Raw genomic sequence first — 26,544 nt, 5'->3', positions numbered from 1 at the left:
CAATTCATTTTTCGCATTCCTGGGATTTTGCACGAAATTTTGGTATACTTACTTGACATAAAAACTTAGAGCTTCAGCCAGGTTGAAAAACTTAATATATTAACACTTTCAGACTTTGTCACCAAGCGTGATCACACAGATATTGTCAACCGAGAGGTTAGGTAAGTACTAAACTCCAACAGATAATGCTCCTCATTTAAGGCTAAGTACTTGTAGATAGCATATCTGACGTAAGACTGCACTAATTCATGAATTAACCGTGATTCATTATATTTCTAATCAATATCACAAAGGTCACTGAAATTACTACCTATCCGGAAAAGGGGATGCTCATCTCTAAAAAAACCGTTTTGCAATGCCAACTACTCCCATTGTCCATATTTTACCTAGTTCCGTGGGAAAATACATAGTAATTACATCTGGTCAAAAACTCGTTTATGATTGAAATTATCTCAAAATACGTGAAGGTGTTTATATTTACTAATCGTGTTAAATATTCAGGGTACATGTTTAAACGTGGAAACAATCGCGAACATTATAAGTACTCGGGTCCTTCCCAATGGATGGAATTTCTGTTTTATGGCATGCCAATGAGTTTCGCAATGATAAATTTTCAGTCAATTGCTTCTTTGGGTATCAGACCAAAATCCGAATTATTGCCGGCGATTCGATCCAATGAAGCGACTATCTTCATTTTTCCACATCTCACAAAAACCTCTGGTTATAGCGAACATTTTCTGCATATGCACAATCAATAAAAAAAATTGCTTGGCAACAGGTGCGTGTACTTAACCAATCATGATACGGAAGTTATTACCTGCATTTCATCAGTTGGTGCCAATTTGATGCTAATTTGTTTCGCAAAATCGAATTTTCCGCTACATACTTATAAGTTTTGTATTTCGACAGACTTTTACGTCCAGATTACCATTCGTTGTTTTTTTCATTTTAAGACCACACACAGCTATTATTTGTGAAACCAAGGCAAAATTACAGATTTTCACCAACAAAAAAGCCTCATCATAACTTTATTACCTAACTACAAGTATTAAGCCTGCATTTTCAGATTCAGATTAAAAGTGAAAATGGACCCGAAACCTACTTTTTGAAATCGCACTATCCATTTGTCTGCCTGTCCTCATGGTTCAAGGAATCAGCCTACTGAATTTAGGTCATTACGTCCAGTTCCAGATAACTGTCGAGTCGTTATCTGTACTCCGTCTCAAGTTATTTATAACAAAATTGCTATCATTCTATGCATTATCAAATGCGAAAATATGAATTGTGTGAAATGTGTAGGTACCTGAATGTTTAGTTGCAATTTTATCGTAATACTAAAGTATGTGAAAATCGGCCTGGATCATGGTATTTTTGAAACTTCTTTCAAAAATCTGCGGCATATGGGTGAATTCGCTTTGCAGATAGTGAATTATGCAGTCTGATTGGTACTCCCACATAAATTATTAACAAACCCCATTATATGTTCTTACATTTCGGATTTATGGATTTTTTCTGTTCCATAGAATTTTTTTACGGTACTGAGTGCTGAAAACTTTTTCACGCATTTCCTTTAGGTCGCTGGAAAAACATGAAAGATTATTTCAGATAGTAGCAGAAGAATTCTTCTATTACATATTTTACTTGTACATTATAACTAATTCATATAAAACAAAGTAGGTAGATAAAAGAAAACCAAAGAAAAATACCCCCTTGATTTTAATATTTCAGAAATAGGAAAGCGTTCCCTATAATATTGATATTGGCTAGAACTTATTTTTGAAATAAGTGCAAATAATATACAAGTAGAAAAAATGCCTGCCAAAGTGGTACAAATCCGATCCATTGGTTTGAAGTATACTGCACCGTCAATTTAATTACGTGCTTCATTTATTACACTTAATTAACAATAAAGTCTTCAACCGAAATATTTTATAACAACTAAAATATTATTTAATATTCACATATACATAATTTATAACAGCCCGAACTATTTAATACTGTCGTATATCGCAATCCGATTTGCTTATATAGTAAAGCCGAATGTTCCTGGATAGTTGCGATCATTCTACAACAAAATACGTCATATTTCCCAGAAAGATTACGTCACATCCACCTTCGCTCTTTATCGCCGATGACTAATCTTTTATGGCGCTTGGATGTTTATCGGGATTTCTGGAATATTCGCTACACACTGTTGCGTCTGGCAACACGGACCACGATTGTAGCGGAGACACAGTCCCAGGAAACTCTCGTTCTATAACGCGAACTTGATGGCGGTACTCGTACGACGATCTCCTTATGTATAGTCGGTCGGTAAAAAACTTTGGAAAAAAATTCCTTTTTTTCGAGGGTAAGGAAAAATTGGCACACTTGCAAAAACACGTGCACGCTACCGGCTCGTTCGATAAAGGTTATCTTCAAAACTTAATCCAACACAACATGGCAAGGGAACCCTCTCGACCCGCAGGACTGCAGGCACTTAAATCTGCTATTTGATAGGTCATAAATGTATTGCAATGCAGTTTTGTTTACGTGTAAATGCGAAATATTATATTTTGTCAATTTTCCCAAAGTTTCCAATTTTTCCGATTTTTTTCTGGAAAAAACATGTTTTTTCTGAGACCAATTTTTCCTGAAGTTTTGAGACACCACTCGTGCATCTTCCATTGTTGAAGAAATGCACTCCGCCGTCTTACGAATAGGTTGGGGGGTTCCTCTGGAGTTAAAGAAATAGCCAAATATTTCGACCACGGTTCCCTGGAATATTACATCCGGTCTTGCGACTTTTTAAAGCCATGAATCTGTAGTTGTCCTTTCGAGTGCTCTAATGTATTCCAGAAAATTTCGTAACTAGGTCTTTTGTTACCAGATAATACAGAAATCGTCTCTGCTCCGGTAGGAAACACATGTTACCCACCGCGGGAAGTTGAAGGTATGTTTTTCTTAAGCGCCCAAACCGAAACTTGAATTCTACGGCAATACCTCGAGAAATCTTGACATCCTTGGCTACGCAATGAGCTCGAAAAAACACTCCAAGCGAAAAAAGCGGAGCGGTCGCTTGGTGCTCGATACGCGAGCGTTTACTTAAAGTGCTCGAGCGCTTTTTTCTGCGCGCGAGCGGGTTTTCCGCTCATGAGCGTTCTTTTCCGCTCGTCAGCTCTTTTCTCTCTCGCGAGTTCTTCCGCTCGCGAGCGCTTTTCCGCTCACGAGCATTTTTCAACCGCTTCAACTCGCAAGCGGTTTCGTTTTGCAAAACAACTCGATGCTCGCGAGCATTTTTGAAGCAATTAGAGCGCTCGTCGCTCGAGCGGTTTTTTTAGAATGATTGACCTAGCTCTGACGGCTGGTGCTTAAATCAAATCAAACCAAAGCGTGCCCTTTGCATTGCAGGGTAATGTGCCATACATTCCGCATTGTCGTTGTCTCACATTCGCTGCTTTCTGTTCCTCGGGTATGGAGCCAACCAATTTACGTGCACCACCACCTGGTTTTCCTCGTGGTAGGTTCTGTATCTGATATATTAAGTCGTTTATTCTCTTCACGACTGTATCGAACTTTGTCATGGATGGCGGCCAAAGTCACAGGCTCTCCACGTATTCGTTCACCACAGTTTCTTCCTGGGCGGGTCTTGTGCCAAATTCTAAATCACGCGGTAATCGGAGTTCCCTGCCAAACAACATGGAACCTGAGCTCTGTACGATAGTTTCCTGCACCGCCATAATGAGCAAATGCAGATATTGATCCAAATCACGCTGGTCATAAGACACAACTTTGGACAAGTACTTACCAATTGTCCTATTCCGGCGGCGTTCTACCATCCCGTCTGACTGCAGGTGTAAAGCACCGGCTCTGGTTTTGCCAATAGTTGACACAGGCTTTGGAATAGTGCCGACTTAAAATTTCGTCCCTCGTCAGAGTGTAGCCCCAGCGGTACTCCAAATCTGATAAAAACTTCTGCTCTTGATCTGGTAGATTATATGCTGCATGCTGTCTATTTGCTGAAATAGTCCAGGTCACCAAAGCAGCTTGCCTTCAGAAGTCTGACCGTAATGAGTCCCACTGAGACCAATACGCCTTTAGAACGGATCGTATCGCGATACCTTTGCCCAGATTGACCTCTCTTCCATTTTCCAGTTTATTACTAAACGTAAAGCACGATCATCTTCTTGACCCCTTCGGGGTCGATGCCCAACCATCATCCACAAGTATCGTACGTCGTGTATCTTAATGCTTCAATGATGCGACTTGGATGACAGTTTTCCGGGGCACAACTAGCTCCTTCCCTTTGATCCGTTTACCTGGTTATTGGTTACTCTACTGTCGGGACAATTTCCTCTAATCTGTCCGTTTTTTTACTTCGCTTCATTTTGTGAATTTCAGCTCTAAACGCTCCAAATATTTAACTATTTCTATTATCTGCACCGTCAGCTGCTGTGTAAAGTGTTGTGGAGCCGTAGGATTTATTTATTTATTTATTGTCCCTCTCTTGTTATGGGCCCTCATCAGGCTTTCGCCCAATTACAGAGTGACCCGTATAATGCTTTTTGGAGGTGCCAACTGGGCTTCGAGTTCTTGTGAAGTTTCGCTTCTTTGAATTCGATTCTCTTCATGAAATGACGAAAATGAATCAACAAGTAAAGATGGCCGTGTTTCATTTATAAAAAACCATTTTGTGGGTGGTGATTAATGAGAAAGGATGGTAGGAATCCTTACGGCGAAATTTTTGGGATTCATTCGGTGCTGAGCTGCGGAGGTATTATTAACTGTAGAATTCCGAGTAAAAATTTAATGAACTGAAGCAAGATTCAGTTTTGATTTACGGGAGGCTTAACCTCTCAAAATATAACTGTTTCGGTGATCGCGGTAAAAGATCGTTTATGTGCCAAGGGTGTGTAAAACGGGAATTCATATACTATCTTTGGCACGCCGGGAAAGTAAGGGGGTTAATTTCAAGAAAGAAACCTAGGTTTCGGGAAAGCGCGAATAAATGAGGGACTCACCCGGAAAGGAAATACTACGTTCCAACGAGACGAGCTATAAACATTTTTTACTATGTGTAATTTTAACCCAATAACGTGTCTAGATGATATATTCACACAGAATCCACTGCCAAACGCTTCATCGTAGAATGGAATGAAGCCCAAAGAGCAGGTCCACAAATAAAGATAATCGGCATTGCGAAAGAAGTAATTACATGTACATAACCTAGAAAACGCTAAAAAAAAAAGAGCGAAGGAAGTTGCATTATCAGAAACATCTGAGGAAATCAACGCTGTGACATGACAAGATGTATTAAACGCAAATAAACCAACCAAAATGATTCTAATAAAGACACGCATATCGCATATTTTAAACATCAGGTGTGCGCATGCGCAGGTTATATAAGAATATTTTTGCCGTAACTTATTTTTCTTTGTACCATAGCCAGTTTCCTGACCTTTCGAGAAGTACCGATCACTTCATGGAAAAAGCGCATTGTCATTTGTTATTTAGTAATATCATTTTCAAATGAGTGAAAGGTTTTAAAGATAGCATGGAATGGTATGAGTATTCTGAAATTACTGTAACTCATAGATTCGGATGCGAGACCAAAGAGTGATAGTTTTGTTTATTCTACCTCAAATCAAACGTCTTCAGATTATTTGTTCTCGTTTGAATTCGTTATAGTTGCACGGAATATACCTACCCGTAGTGTACGAGGGGAATAGTGAAATATTCGTCAGAATATGTTATTTTCCATAACTTGATATGCTCTCACTAGAAGCAAAACTACCCTCTAGCTCTATTGTGTTGGTGATATACATGGAATTCACAGCGAATTTTAGGCCATTGACACATTAATAAGTAGTTGTCAGGGATCTAAGGCTTCCTTATCATCATCAGATACAACGTCATTTACACTTAGACGCCACGGAACAGTATAATTTATGATTTCTCACGATAACCTTGTCTAATTGGCCATCATTGAAAAAACTATATGATAATACCTTCAGTTGAATAGAACTGATTTTAACAAGGTAATAACATTGTCCTTCATATGACAACTACTTCACTAAGTCTATTATAGATTTTTATCTATTGTCCCATAGTGGTTATATAACATTGACAGTTGCCGAAAATGTCAATTTGAGCTGAGAATTTTCATCGTTATCCTTTGGAACCTCACAAGGAGCTTATCGGATAGAAGAATGCTTTATGCGATATGCTTTATCTTTTTGGGACGACGACGTGTGATAATTTGCACCAAACATGATAATAACAATACCTTCTCAGCTCACTTTTATCATCACTGAACAAGTTTATTGGGACCATTCTTTCGCTTTTTGTGTTGTTGGTTCATTAGGCCTTTTATTTCGACACTTGCGCAAAATATTAACATCAGTATTTTGCAATTAAAAGGCTACCTTTCAACTGCGTATCAAGGTACCCTTATCGAACAACTAATCTGTGCTAAATCGAGGCTTAAGTGGGATTTAAGATATACCGTCCCCATTTCGAAACTATATCAGTACTGAATAGTAAACACTGCCGCCAAATGGCATATCGGAATAATAACGATTTGACAGTTCGTTATACTTCTGTTTTGTTACCTTGAGATATTCTACAACGTAGTAGCGAGTTCCCTTGGGGTTCAATATTCTGAAGGGAGCAAATTTACTTGAGTCAACTTTTCGCTTCGTTGTGAGTTACGGAGTCAAATTTAACGGGCCGAATTTAGGTGGGGTTGGTTTTCCTGGCGGTAAAATTCTGAGGCGATCATTACAGTGGCATCAAGAGATAAGATTGTGCAATGTGTATTTTAATTGCTTTCTTACTTTTTATCTTCAATTCGCATTGTTTAATTGAAAGCAAAATAAAGCCCGAATTTCGAGAAAGTTTATCTTATCAAGCAGAACATACGTCAAAAAATTAGGGAGTGCACTTATCAACTCAGACAATCTAAATGGTTGTTTATAATAGCTTTTAAAATTGTGCAATTATACACGTATTTACGTTATGTATTGTTGAGTCTAAAGGTGTTTACCTTTATCATTCAGAAAATAATAGCAAAAATACTTGAATTAGGTACCTTTGTACCTGTGTCGATCACTCATTATAAAACTGAAGTTATAACCTTAGATCCCACATAACAACCATTGTGGGGTAAATTTTAATGATTGGCTCATGCAGCAAATAACTTCGACGAGACCATTTTCAAAAATGAAAAAAATTAATCAAATTTTGTTTTCATGACCATTTTCTTAGGTCTATCCTGGTAATAACACAATTTCATAATTCCCAAACAGTGTAAATGGTATTTCCCCGTGACAGAAATTATCGGTTCTATGAAGCCATTATCAATCCTACACGTAAATAATACCAAATTAACATCAACGAACCCAATTGCCTTTTGCATTTGTGATCTAGGAACCCAAACAAGAAATTTTTTGAATTGCTTCTTTATTTAAATCTGAATTCCAAATGAAAATAAAACTGCTCACTTTCAAGTCTTTCCTCGTATGCCTATAGTCAGGTTGAACAGTGAACACCCCTAACCTGTTTTAACCAATCAACACTTCCTATTGCGGATTGATCAGTTTTTTTAAACCCAAAAACTGATGTTTAAATGAATTTGTTCCATCGGCTACGGCGCTTGATTCTAGATAGATTAGGTCAGTCTAATACGGTAAGCTTGATTTGAGTGCCAGCGCAGATCACCGGTGTCCTTATGGATGGTCAACTATCACCTGTATACACTTTTACTCTCAACTATACGGGGAATACCAACGTTCGAAGGTCAAAAAAATTATTTGCGACCGAAACAGTGGCCACTACTTCTGTGGACCGCTGAGTTCCTCCAAAGATTTCCTCCTTCTCTTAATTTCTTTTCACTTATTAATGCCCAAAAAATAGCAACGTATTAACTCAGACGGACATCTTTAATCGTTAGCTTGTTTCTTTTATTCCGGCCTTACGAATAAAATCAGAGCCAAGGCAATAAATCATTCCCACATACGACCCACATATCCGAACTTTGGCGTTTTCCACGATACCGAGTTTGCAATTGTAACCAAATAGCCCTAATTAATATAGATGAATATGATCCCAGTTCCCGACACATAGTCTCCAGACATTAAGAAAACAATGCGCTATAGAAATCAAACGACACAGACTAGACGGATTGCCGCTAATCAAATCCTTTATTGGGAAATCGGCCCTGTAAACTTCGACGCTCATTTACTCTTAAAAATCTCAAAATTTTTACCGTAGCAACGAAATTTTGAAAAAAATTGCAAATTTAGAGCTACCGTTACAGGCAGTGTTCCTGATGCTAGGGTGTTATGTCACAAAATATAAATTTTGTGACGGCGACACCTATCCCAATTGTGTTAATGTGTTATGTGGCCACAGTTTAAAAATATCATATTAATAAAACAATTAAAAGTTAGTGTATGATTTTCTATTGATATATTACCCTTTACTGTATCTGAAACTGAGCCATTTCACTAAAATAAAACTGAGTACAACCGAGAGACTTTCATTAATGCACAAAAATACTAATAAGAAAAGGGACCGTTAATTTCACAGGAATTTATAAGTAATGACACATAATTTATACAAGGATTGAAAATTTTTAGCGCTACTGTGGATTGTTCGGGCACTCGGCCATTTGGGTCTTCGGAATCAGATTTTATTTCAGGATGGTCTAACCACTGCAACAGGTGGTTACTTTGCCGTTTCAAAAATTTGGTTTTGAATTTATATGTTGTTAAACATAGCAAAATACCGTTTCATAGCAGCATGAACAAAAGTATGTCTGGCGATAACAAGAAACGTATTGGGGAAAAACGAGCGCGGTTGCCACGATCTGTGCGAACCTAATGGAGTCGTTCCGTTCTGTTTAAAGGCGAACACATGAGAAAAATGCGGGTTTACTATCCGTTTAAAAAAATACGCTCGAGAGCATTGCGTTCCCTTCTAACGAGTGAGATTCAAATATCGAGAGAAGTAGGAAATTCGGGAGTCGAAATGTACCATTTGAGTGCCTTAAAAAGTTGATTCTAAGCTGGTTTTCGCAAGAGGTTACGTATTACGTTAGGATCTTAGAGAAGTTACAAGCGCGAGCCAGTACCAATTTGGAAGCGACCAGAGTGTCAAACGATTATTTCGCAGTCGACATTTTTAGCCGGATTGCAAGAAAGATCGTCGCGTATGTGAGAAGAACTGCGGTTAGATTTCAAGAACCACAACGCGGAATTAGTTCATTAGATCTATTTGAGTCGGTGTAAAGATTTAGCAGTAAAAAAAAACATATTATGTGGCGAGATTTGAAAAACGTTTAAGCAAATTCGGATGTGTAAAAAATTGTAGGTTAACTGCAATTTTAATGTGTGTAAATAGACGAATTACAGTACACTACGGAATGAGGAAAAATTGTTTAGCAGTCTGATTCGTAGCAAGGTCTTTTATTTACGAGTTGTAAAATATACGCGAAGGAACATTTTCCAGTAAGCGCGCTTTTAAAACCAAACAGCGAGTAAATAAACTGAAGACAATTTTAATATTCTTAAAGAGATCGACCTATGAGAACCATTCACATGAAACAGATTTGTATTGTGTTTATTGATAACAAAATGAAATAAGTATTGGATTTTTTATATTTCTTTTTGAAGAACTGAGAAATGGAATTGAAGGCCTTTTGTTTTTATTAATATATTTCAATTGCTAGTTTTATCCTTCATGGTACTGTAATGAAATGTCTCAACGAAAAGAATTAATTTCTACCAACCATAGCCCTCCTCCTCGACCTCTTATCGTGTTTGTGTATATTCCCTCATACCTCAAGAACGGATTGTCGGAAGAGGGTACTCACAAAGGACGACTGAGACGTCGGAAAGAAATATATCCATTGCTGATGTCAAAACAAAAGCTGTTTCGGTTAAAAAAATGCGCTTTATCTGCACAAGAGTTGTGCACAATCTATACTCGTTGGTATTATTAGACTTCGTATGTACATTGCTAATTTTATCTTCAATAACCAGTTGTAATTAATATCAGAGTTGTGGGGTGTTTGCTAAGTTTTATCTTATCCGACCTGTCTGGTGCATCTCTACATTAATTAAGGACAATGAGGGTTTGTCAGTAGCGCCCACAGTAAATTTTTGAAACACCGTTACGGAAGTGATCGTTTAATTTAAAATATAGGAATTTTCTGAAGCTGCGACGTTATCGAATTTATTTATATTTAGTGATAAATATCTAATTAACGTCGCATCTTTTAAATAAGATAATGTTTAGAAACTCCCATCAATAGTCTGGTTTGTGCTTATGATTAGAATGTCTGGCAAATTCCCGTGTATTTCCGGTATTTGTATATACATATTTTAATTGCTTGTGTTAAGCTGTTACCAATTTGCAAAGATTGCAATCAACTGCATACTAGACAAAGGAAAAGATTACTGAAAAATTCGATTGTAATTGGGATACCTAAACCTCGCGTTACGCATATATGCATGAAAATAACCATAGATTAGATATTATTTATTTAGATAAGCGCGACTTAGATTGTTATGTAATAATAGTCTCAAAAATAAACGCTTCCTAATTTATTAGCGTGAGACAGGTGCATTAGACCAATCAGAACAACAAAACTTCCCTTTCACTTATGATTCGTATATTATTGTCCTTTCTTTAATGGTTCGTTGATGACAACTTTGCTGTTAAAACGACAACGTAATATTAAACATTTATTGTGGCGTTTTTATAAATTTCAATGAAGTATAGAGTAAAATATGCCAATTCATCTTGTGGCTCATACAATTTTCCAGTACGTTTTCGACTCATAAGGTCGACTCAATAGTCTCGGGCGTATAGGCCCCATATTTCCCAACACTAGATGTCTCATCATCTCGGTGACTATTTTCGAGAGATAATTTTCCCCGACCTTGATTTACCTAAGTCACGAACTGTCCCTGCCAAAATAGCCCCCCCTATAATCGCCTGATCAGAATAACCATAACTGGTACATTTTTTCCTTTTGTTATTACTTTACTTCAGACGCCAAAAATTAAACGGTAACGATATTAAATGTTGTAATTGTTATAAAAAATTGAACATTGAAAAAATATGTCACTACTATAATAAACAAGTAAAAAGGTTTTCGCCCTAAGGCGAGTAATTTTAGCGCATTTTCCTTACTATGGATATGCTTTTCTTTACTAAAAGCATCTATGGTTAAAATTTCAATTTGCAATATGCATCCTGTGCATGCGCATATTCATCTAATGTTTGCAATATGCGATATGTTTGCTTGTACTAAAAGCATCTTTGGTTAAAATTTCAAAGAAATATTTCCGTAAATAAGAAAGTTGACATTGCGCAGTCTGCGCATGCGCACATCTAGTTTTGACTATATGCGATACGTTTGCCTTCACTAGAAGTATCTGTGGTTAATTTCAACTTATATTAACAAATAAGAACGTTGACATTACGCAACCCGCGAATCGTCAAGATGTTCCTTGGCTCAGGTGCCAAAGCTATAAGCTACAAATATATTGAAAACCGTAAGAGGCCTCGGACGAACGGATGGACAGAGAAAGTGGCTGCAATAGCGCACCCAACTTCGCCGGAAAATGCGCTAAAAAAGAGTTTCTTCAAAATTTTCCGCACGCTAGCACCTTTCGAGACCCACCACTTTGTGTGTGCTTTCTTGGAGAAGTAGGCCAACAGGAGTAGTGAAGATCCTGCACCGTTGGCGATGTAAGCGGTTTGATTAAATATTTTGGTGGGACAGGATAGATAATTGATTTTATACATTTTATACGAGTCAGGTACAGCCTTTTGTTACAGTGTCAGTGATAGCCTCTTTCCACAACACTGTATGCCAATTTTCCTTCTTCAAATTACATACGATCCGTATATGAAGTAATTTGGACACATGGATGGGGATTGACTATAAATTTGAAAACCATAAAATGTTTGAATAAACAACCCTCTAATGGAAACGCCCTGTATACTTCCTAATATTTAACTAAAACTGAGTTACCCTAACGCAATTCAATTTTCAACCCTTAATTTGACAAAAACACACTTAAACTCAATCTAACCACCAAAATCTAATTAAAATGCGTCCAAAATGCTTCATTACTTCAAATTGCCGATCTATAACTTATAGATCATTGGATTCCGGATGGGTCATGACCGTTTAATTGCCTGGGAAAAGATATCAGCGTCAGTCTAATGGGCAGTAAAACAATCTTAACGTATTTTACGTAGTGATTTCATTGAATTGTCAGTTTTTAAAATCTGGTCGGTTTTGATATATGACTTTTATACGCATTTAATCGGAGTACGGAATCCGATAGGTTAATGATTAAAGATGGCCGATTTAACCTGTTAGCACCATTTTATAGGCGTGTTAAAAAATTAAAAAAGAGTAGGAACGCGTTCGGTTTGGGACCACAGAGCGTGAAGTTGTGCGGGCACTAACTGTGAAGCAGCCATCGAGAAAATCATGTTCATTTTTAATTCGCGAGGAGCATTGTGGGAGTTCAAGTCAACGAACCAGTAATTAGTTAGTGCAGAAGCCGTCCGTCAGTTAAAATCGTAGATATGTAAATAATCGAACGCGTAAATAATTATTTGGTACAAGAGCGTTGTATGTACATTACCGCCGTAAAAAAGTAAGTAGTACTCATTTTCGAAAATCTAAAAAATCGTTCACTACACTTCCGGCTGCAGAAGACATGTACAACCCGTTTCCGAACATTGTACTGTCACGGAGAAGAACCGCACCAATATAAATCTAAATAACTGCAGCCAACGATTGCCAAAATGAAAAGTCCCTAAATCCTCCCTTCTACTGGATGTTGTCAAAAACACGGAAAAGCGAAAAAGCCGAGCTGCATCAGGTACTTGACTTACCGAAAACCGCTCCCACTCTATACAGATAAATAATACCTGTAATTTACTATTTACGTGTGTAACGATTGTTGTGAACTGTCATTGTCGTCACTTTGCACCAAGTAAAAACTTTATTTGCGAATAAAAAAAACCACATGCTCGTATAATCGTTTTGTGTATCATAAACAAAATCGTTTAATGTTCCATAAAATCTTTACCAGGATTTTTATTCTTTCCCCCTACTTGTAAAAGTAAAATACATGTAAAAAAACCTTTGTGTGAGATCGAAGGGATTTCAGGGCATTCGTGTGTGGTAGATCAGTATTCTATTAGCCAGTTTTAACTCCACCATCAATAAGATCTTGTCGAAGGGTACAACATTCCCTTTGTCGGTACCCGTTTCCGCCGTCCCGTTCATCTGCAATTCGCATTTTGATCATTCCGCCACGCAGGAGTCGTGCGCGTTTACAATACCTTTCCAAAGACACCAATTGGAAACAATCGCATCAAAACTTTAGAAGAAGGTAAGTTATAGTATAACACGCTCGGAGATGGCGTCCAGATGTCGCCGACCGCCCATCATGTAGCCCCGTCTCTAAAGTTGTCCATTAGACGTCCCCGGTAGGTACATGTGCTCTCCTCGTATTTCTGCAAGCGTTTTTCTACGGGTCAATTACGGTTAATTACCAAAGAATAAAAGTAAATACGGTTTTTAAAACGTAAGAAGTTAGCGTAATTATGGCTATAGATTGTTTAATAAGGTTAACCGTGAGCGCGCCAGTGTTACGATCGCGCAAACTAAAAAACTAAAAGGTTGTATCCACGCGAAATAAAACGTTCTACATGTGTATTACAAGTTTTGAGCGTACCGAAGTTCATCAACACTTATCTACGAGGAATTAACTTATTTATCAACCCCGACGCACCTTGACTTAAGAAAAGCTGACGAAGTATCTATTCAATATCTCTTCAATCTGGGCGAAACCTACAGTTTGTGGGACATTGCTCATTCCTGCACACTGCGTAACACGAATCTATGGGATTGCCGCCACTCCAAGAGAAAAATAATCATAAGGTAGCGTAAAACGTCTGATTTCTGTATTGTTCTTCATTCGTGGCGAATAATAATAATAATTTCATTTTGCTCGATTAGAGATTTCCTATGATGAGGGAAGTCAAATGGAATCATAAATCATAAAAATTAGGAAGAATCATAAGATCAGTTCAAATGCTTATCGTTCGATTGCAGTAGTCGGTGCATATTTTGATCAATTTTAAAGTATCGTATCGTATGGGTGGCACTCCCTAGGTACAGACGTATTTAGGTCGCTTCAACACCCCTTACAATTGCCGCCCAAAAGTGGGGCTTAAAAAAGGGAATCGTTACAACAGTACGCCAATTTAGTTTGCTTCTACGACAAAAATTCACAAAAGGACCAGCCAATTTTAAGATTGCATCAGCAGCTACCAGCACTCTTTTAAATGCAATTTTTAACACAACTTAGAGATTGCTGTTTAAATTTTTTATAATAAATATTCTACTGGATTTTAGTAATATATCTGTTTCTATTAGACATATTACAAAAGTACTTTGTGACTCTCGTAATCAACACTGACATTTCTAGACAAATATTGCGATCACACACTAACGGCGGAGTGCATATTGTTCATTATTATTACATGAAGCAAAAATAAATACTAACCTTTTGTGTGGGGCGATGTTCAATTAACAAAACACGCATTCAGCCTTTCTCGGCGATTATCGTTTGCCGTGTTGGTATAGCAAAACTGCCTCTGGAGGCAGGAGAAACTGTCGTTAAATACGATTTTCTAATAAAACATTAAACACTTGCAGAGCTGGGCAGTATTCGATTTTGTAAATACTTTTTAGTATTCAAATCCTTTAAAGTATTCAAATACTTTGTAATTAAATACCTTTATGGAAGCAGTATTTGTATTTGTAACTCAAATACTTTCACAAATATTTAGTATTCGAATACTTCGCAAGGTATACTTTGGAATTTCGCATAGTATTTGAATACTTAACCTTCCTTTTTTTTGAAACTTTGAACTCCAAAATTTCAAACTTTCTACTTTTTCTTCCAAATTACTTACGGATATCCATTTTACTCAATTCGTTACTAACTCTCGATTAGTAAATATAAAAAATCAAAATTATAATCGTACACCCACCCTATAGAAGAATACGGGAAAGGTCCCATTACTACTCCCGTCGATCTGCTAAAATGACAGCGGTAAATGGCATTTAATATTATTACCGTCTAATTATTCCAAATAAAAAACTGATGTAGATTTGCCCATTGTTAAAACTTGCAGAAAAACTTTCCTCTCTTTTAAAGCTACAGTAGGTAACTATAGACAATTAGATACTACGACTTAATGTTACCAAATGACGTTGTGCAATTAAACCTTGAGGTTGAGATTGTTTCTACCTAATATTGTAAGAATTATTAATTATATTGTAACAATTACTATCAAAGTATTGCATAAATGTGCCATTTTTAAACTTGGAGTTAGGCTTTGTCTGGATAATAAGGCTTGGTAATGATTAATACTGATTAGCGTCCCGTTTAAGCTAAAACATTATTGCAACAAACTATTTTTGGATATTACGTAAATTTAATTACGTCCTTTATTTATTTACAATTAATTAACAATAAATTGGTAACAGTCTTAAACGAATTGATTTAGAATAGCTAAAATATTATTTATCATTCACTTATAATTATTATACAATTTATAACAGCGCGAACTATTTAAAACTTCTGCGTTGAAATTAGAACTGCCCTGTATCGCAATTCGATTTGCTTATATATTAAAGCCGAGTGTTTCCGAGTGCTCGCGAACGTTCTAGAACAAAATACGTCATATTTCCCGGAAAGATTACATCATATTTGCTTTCGTTCTTTATCGCCGATGACATGACTAATCTTTCATGGCACCTTCCCACCCTCCTCCTCTTAAAACACGAACGATAGTTGTAGCGGAGGCCCAGTCCCAAGTAACCCTCGTTCTATAGTACGGTACTTCCACGACAACCCTCTCGTGCATCTTCCATTCTTCCACCGTGTTACGAATCGGTTGCGGGATTCCTCTGAGGTTAAAGTAACAGACCAATATTTTCATTTATCACCAGATAAATCACGGTCATTTTCTTGAGCTGTCCCCAGTTCTTGTGGTGTCCAGTTATCATCCACAAGTGCAGTGCGTCGTGCGGGTTGTTCTTCATACTTGTGCGCAATTTCGTTTGTGCACTAGCATTTAAACCGTTCGTTGCAACTGATTAAGGTCAATTGTATAAACAAGCAGTCAGTAAAACTAAACAGTTCCACAATTACTATAAAACGCCTTGTATAGATGATGGTACAGTAAAAGCTGCAATGATGACTTTGGGCCAAATGTGAAAGAGTTTAAAAAAATCCTTATTGGCTTTGTTATAAAGTGCATCAAAAACGAGATTTGTGTAACGGGTGATAGTTTTTCAGTTTAAAAAATTTTTTCGAATTTGTATTTTGTTCACCATAGAGAAATTTACATTTGTACCGCTTCATAAGAAACGTGGACGTGAGTAGGTTTGGCGATAAGGGAAGCGCGTTTAGAATTAAATGTGGGCTGGGTCAATACGATAAGCGCGGCTGCGATCGTGTTGCCAGTTCTATTAACCGCTTTGACGGAGCGGTGAAAAAGCACTCGAACTCGCTACACGGGGTCCGTTATGAGCTGGGGATCTATAAACAGCCAACGAAGGAGAAAAGTGTGACACTTTTAGCTTAACCTCGATCCCAAAAGTGTGAGAACGAGCCATTCAGCTTTACCGACGGCATGAAAGTGGCATTCCTCCTCTTAATCTTAACCATAATAGCGTGTGGATTTTTAATACGTTTAGTTTTTCGCAAAAAGTAGTGAAATTTTGGCGAATTTACACAAAATCGTTTGCGAAAACTCGATCAATCGATCCAATGCCTAAAGGTCTGAATTAAGTAGGGTCATAGTAATCAAGGGCAGTAGAACTGAGTACGGAAACATTTACGTGGCGCATCCTTTCTGAGTATTAAAGTAGCTATAAAGACGGCTCGTTTTAGTTTAATGCGCATACTAGTTTAACTACAATATTGTTGTTTTTACGAAAGTAACAATAATGAAAAAGGAGATTGTAAATGGATCTTAAATCGCGAAAGTAATCATGTAGGTAAATTTAAATGAACTGTTTATGACCCATATCGAAGCGTTTTGTGCGGCAAATAAAGCCCCGTACGAATAGGCTGGCATTCTTTTTTAGACGAATAGATCGCATTTAAAAGGAACATTTTGGTCTCCGTTCAAACTTGAATGATAATCGGAAAATTAACGTTGTCAGTACAGTGGAATTTAGCATTTTATTCCTGTGCATAGACAATAATAACTCCAGTACGTTTTCGAGATTTTCGCGTCAAGTTTTGAGTCCAGACAAAATTCACGATCCGGAAATTTCAACACAAGGACGAGCCAAAGAAAATTCGACTGTCTCACCCTGAAAGCGATCCGGTTTTCGCATTTTCCTGGAGAACCTTTTCCAAGGTTCTTTAACATAGCCTGGCGAAACATCAGTTCGATCAGTATCTGTAAAATTTCTTGAATTGTATTAAATATTGCTCGGTTGTCTTTCAATATTAGCATTGAAATTTGGATTAACGTAATCATAATATACTTAAAGGAACCGAGCAGGGGATATGGATTGCATGAACCCATATGAATGAATCCATACAAGGGATTCTTATCCCCTTAGTGGGAATTTGTATTTTATTTAATTAATAAAAAGCGCCAAAGTTTTGATTTTCAGATTTAAGGACAGAACAGTACTTTCCACAAGGTACGGGGTAGTATTATTGTACTACAGAGTTAGCCATGGACAGATTAAATTTTGATATGGAAATTTTTGTCAATTCCGTAGAGGTTCAATTTTATTTAATGCTCGACCTTCAACCCTTGAAATGTAACTAAGTCTTACAACTGTAAGTGCACAATTAAAAGCGAAATACAACCGATGGATCTTTAAAAAAAGCAATTTCGGCCGTAAGGGATTTGCATCAATGTTTGGATTTGCTAAATTCCTGTTGGTCCAATACAACCAATGGGAAGGTAGCACTTTGAAGATTAAGAGGGTTCTCGTATTTTAGAAAGCAATGATATTACCATTTAATACTGATGCACATAAAACTCTGTTAAACGACGAGGAAGAAATATGGTACCAAGAACCGTTTCCGATTGTAATCGCCTTTTATCTAAATTCTGATGTAGAAAGTACTTTTCTTACGCAAACTGTATCTGGGTTGTTAAAGTTATCTTTTCAACCAACAATATCATTGCACGGGCGACTTTAGTAGGTCGTAAAACTTCTTAATGATTTTGGTAACAACAGGTAAAATCGCGAGTTTGATAGTGAAAACGATTATAGAACCGAGACGAAAAAGAAGGTATGGAGAACTTGAAATTGTTAGTAAAAAAAACCAAAGGAAAATCTGTAATTGGCGGGCTTTGGTTTTGGGTCTGCAAATGATCGCGTACAAAAATTTAATCTCTCTATCTCAAGGATTAGCTGAAATTAATCGCCACATGTTGATAATACCTACAATGTAACTTAAATCTTGCAATTAGGAAACAGTAGAATTTCTCCATCTTACAAAAAAGTTAATGTAAAGAAATGTAACAATAGGTACTCACCCTTTTCTCCATATAAGTTTACTGTGACGACAAAAATTCGAGATTGAGACTGTACTATGCCAAACAGTCTCTATTTTCAGATGGAACGTGTATCTTCGACCAATGTTTTTTGGGATGTTATTAATCGCAATCTTTGTTTTCAAAACTACGGCGTATCTTTAATCTTTCCGGTGAATTGATATTACAAATAACTTCGATAAACATCATTGCAACAATGGTTGCCATGGAAGCTATCTAACAAATAAATTTACTGGAAAGATGAAATAGTTCGGGTTTTCCAAACCGGAGAAATAAGTAGAATAAGCTATACTTAGCAGAAACAATTTTCTAGAAGTGAATTAAGAAAGGGTCCGGGTTGGCCAGAATGGTTTCTGCAACATTAAGAAAATTTCAGGCTATTGTAGAAAATGGCAATTTTCCTGAAGAAGACCTGTGCCTTTCCTCCAAGTCTTTTCAACAATCTCTATATTGAATATTGCCAAGCAAAAAAACATAAAAACGAACTTTGTTTATTTGAAACAAACGTTAATTTTTGGTTGTTTACTTTTTTGCTTCACTTTTCATTTGTTCTGCGATTTCGTACCGGTGGTATTAAATACCGTATCGCCATGTTTACGCTACTGGCGCTATGAATTTTTCATAAAAAGTTAAATCGAAGGTAATTTTTTTGTGTTTAGCTAGGTGTTTATGCTTGTTTTAGTGTATTCTTGTATTCGCTTTAAAGTACCTATGCTAAACTCTAATTTTTTGTTTTTCGTTAGTGTTACTTTCAAATCCGCGGTAGTGGTAGTCGATTGCCATACAAACTGTGTAGATTCAGAATTCCCCTAGGTAGAAGTTCATATTCGTGGTATATGAAGTTGACAGTGTTGGACAATTGTTTAGAATATGTAGACGAGTTTACCTTACTTGATTTATATGGCTTCAGCTTTCCCGATGTTGACGTTTGGCTGTGTTGATAATAGCGTAAATTCTGCAGAGTTCCTCAACTTAGGCGTGGTTCAAAACACGTAATGTATGTGGAAATGATATTATTTCGTGTTAAATTGACATGATTCTAACACTAACATTAATTTGACGTCGCTCAAGTTTGCGAAAGAAAACCATTCGTATACCGCGCTCCCGGAAATGCAATGACCCGATTCCAATGTCACGTATTTGTTAAACAATGCGCTTACAGTAATGAGTTGATTTCAAGGTCTAAATAAAAAAAATTAAAAAAATGTGGTAAAATGCAACACACTGTTACGCCTGGCTTAGCGGTTTATTCTTACGTTCTTTGTATATCGGGTGTAATTTCTTTCGTTATTTGTCATAAGTTATTTTCCTTTCAGTATATTCATTCATAATCCAAGTTGGTTTTTTAAGGAAGCTAAAAGGGGATTAGCAATATAACGTAACAAGCGCGGTTAGAAGTGCAATTTTAATTCAGACGTAAATAAAGTAAGATAATAAATACTCCTTTACGTGTGTATATTCAGGATGAGATAAATGAAGCGGGTCATTGTAATACAATAAGAGCAAGTTAATGACGTCTGTTGTTACCAAACGTAGTAGGTATTTAAATCGTTCCTCGTTGTAAAATAAAGCGATTATTGTGTCATATTTTACAAGAGAAAACTATAGTAAATCTGTGCTAGTTGCGTTCGCAGAGCGCAGCGCGCAATCTTAACCCAATGGACCATTGGGTGCATCTCGAGAAAGAATTAAACTAGGAGCGAGCCATCGTCTACCTCGCTTTCTTCGCGCTGCAGACGAAGACATAAGTTGAAAATCTCCACGGCGGAGTACCTCAACGAAAAGCCACGTCCCAGGAATCTGTAGTCGGTCCGTGTCTTTGGATTGATTCCACATTAAAGCGGCCACGAAAGCGCGCATATAGAACTTCTGGTGCACAAACATTAGAGGAATTTATGAACGTTTTAGTTTAATCGCGCTGTAGTATTGCCACTTTTCGTAGTTTTCGTTTCGTTTTAGAATAAAATCAGCGTCACCATCACCAAACAGTTTAAAAATATTTGGTTCAAGCGATATACAATTGTGTATACTGATCTGAGGACGGCTTAACCACCTACTTGCGTTTTGCATTCCGTTGGTGCTTTTGTGGACGCCATTAGTTTGCACTAAAAATTCTTAATATATTAACGTATTGCAGTTAGATTCATTTTTATTACACTGGGTGTTTATAAAAATACAATTAATTTTCTTTTAGCACCTGACTGTGATTAATTATACATTGATCTTATTTCATTTACAAATAAAGTTGAACCATAATTTGACTATTGCAGCACTGGTTCATACTTTCCATTTAATCGATTTGGTAGCACCTACAACAATGAAATCAGCAACAGTGCATATTGCAGAACTGGGTGGCATCTCTTATTCAAAATATATGTGCGGATATGTATGGAAGTTTTTTCAATGTAAATTGGTGCATTACATGTCTTGGGTAAATTTTTAAAAAATGAAATGAGGATTTTGTCCTCTCCTTTTGAAAATCTATTGATGTGCGAAAATATCATTTTTTCAGAGAAATGGAGGCAGCATTTTTACATATATATTGTCGTGTAGTTCAGTATATTTTCAGCATAGCTCCGATGGCAACCAAATGACCTCTCTTTGTTTTGTTAGCGCCACGATAAGAATTTATCTGATGAAAACCTATTATTTCTTGTCAGAACCCTGTAGTTTCTTAGGATGACTTTAGCATGTCAATATTGCGGCACCATATTTCAAATTGAAACCTCGGGTTTGAAAAAAAATACACTAAAAACACAAAAAAACTGAAGTTTGGCGTTGTATATTTTCTACATGATGTCGTTCGGCGTCATGTATCGTCGCACCATACTTTAAAAATTACATCAAATTACACGAGAAGTCTGTAGCCGGTCCGTACAGAGAATAGCGGGGGAGTCAATTTGGTCCACGACAAGTTTGGTTTGGTTTCGCTCGCATGAACATGGTGGCATCATACTTAAAAGTCAAAAAATACGGTGTGAGCTATTTAGGATTTTAAAATTTTAGGTTTGAGAGAAAAGAAAAACGCTTCTTGCTCCATGAGAAGACATCACATCCATGCCACCATTGAAGAAACTACAAAGTCAAAATAGAAAAACCTCGTTTAGTGTCTCAAAGATCTCTGGAAGATTTGAGAGGAACAACGAGCCTCACAATTGCCCTTACTTATGAAGAGAATCGTATCGTATCGTATCAGAAACGTTTAATACACTTTCAGCAATTAATCAACACCTATGGCCGTACTACTCGCAGTTTCTCAATTTTCTGATCCCCTCAGAAACCCTCAATAGTCTTAGTGAAAAGGAAGAATTTTTAGTAGTTTTCGACGAGTTTCTTTTTTCGTTGGTAATACCTGCGACATGCAATTGCAGTATTGAAAATGTCCAGTTCATAAATATAAAAGAAAACAATTTAGTTGGTTTAACTAGTACTTATTACGCAAGTACTGCGCTTTGAACGGTTTTTTCCCTTCTAGGATCAAGTCCCTGATTTAATTGCAAAATGCCAATTAAAACAATTCAAATTATTTACCGGGTATGTTATTTTTAACCTATGCCTGGGATGACCTTCCATTGTTCATTAATAAATAAATTTAGGGGGGCACATTTGCGTGCCCCTCATCTGACGCCTTTGTTGGTTATTTTGGATTTGTGGTTTTTATCTTCTGGTATTGCAATTGAAATTGAAATATCCACGGCATTCATTTTGGTGTTATTTTAGATTAAATTTAGTTTAAACCACCGAATACCTACTATATATCTTAGTCTCAGGTAATTAATTGTAGTGGCAGAATATGAGTACTGCATTTTGGGTTGAATATTTTCATACGAACAGTTTTGTTCCGCTTAACAATAAAACTAAATTATGATTAAAAATAAAGTTTAGAGTGTGTCAAACAAATTTTGTAAATCGCTACAAAACAGTGAAAATTGTTTTTACACTAATTTTGTTAGGATGAAAAAGAGGAATCTTTTTGTATTATCCACTTTTAATTATTATATAAGACAATGTGATTGTAGAATGGCCTTCTGACGACAATTGTCATAATTATTTAAGCGCAAAAAATTATATCGTACTTTGTTCAAATATAAATACTGTTTTATGATAAGAACACCGTTCTAATAAATCGTAACCGAACCATTACAATCGAATTTTATTTTATATTATCATTTATATTTAAAACAATTTAGTTTATTTTACTGTCTTCGGTGTCAAATAAATACTGCACAATGTCAGTTTTCAATAAAAATGTGTAGGTACTTACATTTATTTAACAATTAACTAGCAAGTCGTGAACAACGCACCGTATTTAATTAATATCAACTAATTTACTGCAATAGTGGCGCGTAGTCACGACAAAATCACTGAGATGTTACCGTATCGATAGTATTCTCGCACTACTCCTAATTGTAAGAAGAAGCGAATTACCCACGCTTTTTCGCAAATGCATCATAAGCCGAATCATAACGAAGTAAAGAAATCGAATCGATTGTCACTTACAGCCATATCTTCCCATGCCCGGAAGTCTCAATGTAAACATAACATTCCATTCATTTGCGGCTTCAACAAACCTTTACCATTGAAATAGTCCTTTTTCCTTATATTCAAAGGGAATGCATTGTTTAAGATATTCAAACTCGCAACGTGAGATAATTAGAGAAAACTTGGAGAGTACCGCCAATGCAAATTCCTTTCTTCCATTTTAGTTATTGAGGAGACTCCTTTTTGTTTCCATTTGTGAGGGTGGTCCCAATAATTATTAATTGAATCCTGGTTGTGGTGTGGAAGTTTTGTGAGCCTACAGTAGTTTATGTTGGTGGTGGAGAGCTTCTCACATCATTAATAATAATAATAATAACAGTATTTGTTTGTGTGTTATAGCTAACCACGAAAAATACAATGCCAGGGGGTAGAAAGTCTCCATCTGCTCTTCCATCTAACCCGTAGTGAAAACAATTTTTGTGCAGGTACTGACACGTGATATACAAGAAATTGAAATACAGCACGAGAAAACTAAATACAAAAATCCGATACAACCGAATGCGAAACGACTTTCGAGATCTTTACGCATCCATGATTTTTGATTCTCTCGCACCAGATCAGTCTAGCTTGTAAAACAAATTTTTTGAATTGACATTAGTTTTACTTTTATTCGAGATATCTACATACAAAATTTCATTTAAATATCTTCATAAGTAAAAAAAACTACAAAAGCTGGGTTGCGTATGTGCTATTTTTTTTATTAATCTATATGGCCCCATCTTAAGGGCCCCTTCTTTAAAAATTGAATGAAAACAATATAAACTACATCAAATTAAAATTATGACAGACAATATAATAAACAAATGTCGCACGCTACCTTGTAATTGTTTAGATTAATCTGCCTTACCTCTTGGCTACATTTCAAGAGATCTCCTTATTGGATTGAAAACTGCTTCATCTCTTCTGATGTCAAGCTGCATTTGGTTGATAATGTATTAATTAATGGGCGATAAGAATTGATCAACTACAGCGCACGCCAAACACGCAGATTTCATGTAGAAACGTGTTTGTTTCGCGTGAATGTTTCTACTATTTAGTTAGTGCAATTGTACAGCGGAGTTTAATTTTCCTATAGGGAAAACTACTCGTGGGCCGCTCCTCTGACTCGCTGAAATAACGCGAAAAGGCACCAATTCGTCGTCACTGCGAAAAATTAACACTGCTGCTAAGTTTCCTTTTTGAAACGCCCTGCGTTGTCCCTTCCAAACACCACAAAGTTTATACGGGTAATACGGTATAAAAATTTTTATTAAATTTGACATTTTTTATTGAAGTAACAAATACACTTTACTCGTTTTACCACTATCGCTTAACACGCATTGTATTTGCCATTAAATCTACTTTTCGTATGATGAGTTAGAATATGAAATTTTACCCATACTTATATAAAATTCAAAAAATTTAAACGACAAAGCGGGCTCCCGTTACAGTACCTAATGCATTAAACCAAGGCGTTATATTATCAATGAAGGATCTCTCAAATATGGCCTTTGTATGAATAGGAGGTTCATATTATGGTGTAAACTTCAGTTCTGAATTGCAATTTCTTATAGACAGTTTAACTCAAACGATTTATGGCGTACATGCCCATATTTTTGAATACCAAGTATCATCCTTATACAACTATTCTGCAGTTTTTGGATTCTATTCTGATCTGAGCGTGTTATACAATATACATGTATTATACACCACATCCACATGGTCTAACAATGAAAGTATCAAGGTGGAACGAAGCACCGCTTTAATGGGTACCTCAAAGCTATGCAAATGTCTCTGACCACACTGCAAGCTTTTTGCAATCTAATCGGAGTGTTCCGCAAACCTCAAATTGGTATCCATATTCAACCCTAGATTTTTGACGGATAGGGGAATAGCGGCTGAGATGCCGTACACGATCGTTTTCCTCCCTTTAGAAAATTCAACTAGGTTTGCTAGATGAAATGTGAGCGTTTTGTTTGGATTCGGCAAGTAACGATGGGTCACCTTGTATTTCCCTACTCAGCGTAAGCTAATTAGTTTCAAGATAAGCACGTCCTATCGCCGAAGTAAACAGATGTTAGTTCTTTCGAAGACGCAGTTTTTTGTTGAGGAAGGAGGAACGGAAGTGAGAAAGGTTTTAAATCGAAGAGGCGAAGTGGTCTTTCGGTCAAGATTTCTGCTTAATAGGCGTTATTTGTTTTCCCAACACGACAGTCAGTTCGGTGAGTTATACAGTTTTGTAGAAGACAGTCCAGGCGAGTTAAGCTCAAGTGTGTGTGTCGCTTCACGGAAAAGTTTGCCAATGCCTGTCCACCATCAAAGGGCCAATACAGGTATTTAAGTTTAATTTGTTTAATCGATCGCTTGCTGCGTGGTGTGTTTTAGCGCTGGTGCCTATATTTCTTTCAGCGTATTTGATTGATTGATTTTGCCTACATTTTGTTTCATTTGTAAATGGTTAGTTTTATGTTTCATCGTGCCCAAATTACGACCCAGGACAGGATATAAGAGAGAAAATTTGTTTTTAGAATGTTGGAGGCGGTTAAGGCTGCAGAATTTCTCAAATTAATAAAGCTTGCGTCAATATCAAAATTTTCGTTGTCGGGGGGGCTAGACGTGGCTTAGAACAGTTATAATCATTTCTTTTCAAGGTGCTGTTAGTATTTGTACTTCATAAGCTAGCTGGACAGGTGCTTGTGGGTGGTTTTTGTGATTTTTACTTGGCGCCCAACGTGGGGCAGCTTGTTTTCGATCTGATAGGTATGAAGAAAACGTATGTTCGTTGAGCGGTCGGATAAACCTATGTAATGTTAGATTGTTAGCATTAACCTATAGTTGATGGTGTCCAAATATTTCATCTAATGTGTAATCTTTAATAAAGCCCATGACTATGACGGAAAACGTTTAACTCCCAGATTTACTCCGGTATTTGTATAATTTATCGGAGCTAATTCCAGTTGGTTGCTCAAAATTATCGTCCCATGTACGTACAGTGGTTGTTGGTGTTAGAAGATTTCTACCATTATGTCATTTTCCAAACGAAATATTCTATAGTCGAAAAGCGGAACGTATAAGATGCTTGCTTGCAAACGTTCTGGAGCAGTTTGTATTCGAAGTTCTACTAAAGTTTGTGTTAATGTCGACAATTTGAGTTTCAAGTCCTAAATGAATCATGTGCACATTGCACGAGTTATAGTCACAGGCACCTTATTACAACCCCAAAGGTCACTGGTTGGAAAAATACTGCTACAATGGCCAAACCTAAATTGTCTACAAGCGACATTCGAAATTCATAGAAAAAACCGGAATACTTGGGGACACATCTCACAAGTACGAAAAACCTTTTCACTAATTACTGTAGTATGTAACTTCAAAAAATGCAAAAAAGGCTTAGGTAAGAAG

General features: G+C 36.7%; 1 protein-coding gene and 1 long non-coding RNA gene across 6 annotated transcripts in view; one reads left to right on the top strand and one right to left on the bottom strand.

Moving 5' to 3' along the window:
• The window catches only part of LOC116165431 (solute carrier family 41 member 1-like), a 29,008-nt gene extending 6,000 nt beyond the window's left edge, over positions 1-23,008 (bottom strand). For 3 of the 5 annotated variants that reach the window (XM_031479878.1, XM_031479882.1, XM_031479883.1), the window contains exon 1: positions 53-207. The gene's annotated coding sequence lies outside the window, so the exon portion shown is untranslated. Of the gene's footprint in view, positions 1-52; positions 208-12,903; positions 12,923-22,885 lie in introns of those variants that run through there. The other 2 variants (XM_031479879.1, XM_031479880.1) reach the window with 2 other exon arrangements.
• Positions 1-26,544, top strand: part of LOC116165435 — a 93,011-nt gene that overhangs the window by 798 nt on the left and 65,669 nt on the right. The gene's annotated exons all lie outside the window — the stretch shown is intronic.

The sequence above is a fragment of the Photinus pyralis genome, unplaced genomic scaffold (genome assembly GCF_008802855.1).
Source record: "Photinus pyralis isolate 1611_PpyrPB1 unplaced genomic scaffold, Ppyr1.3 Ppyr1.4_LG3a, whole genome shotgun sequence".
In the NCBI taxonomy this organism is placed as follows: Eukaryota; Metazoa; Arthropoda; class Insecta; order Coleoptera; family Lampyridae; genus Photinus; species Photinus pyralis.
The sequence above is the reverse complement of the archived record's forward strand: the minus strand, read 5'-3'. Positions and strand labels throughout refer to the sequence as shown.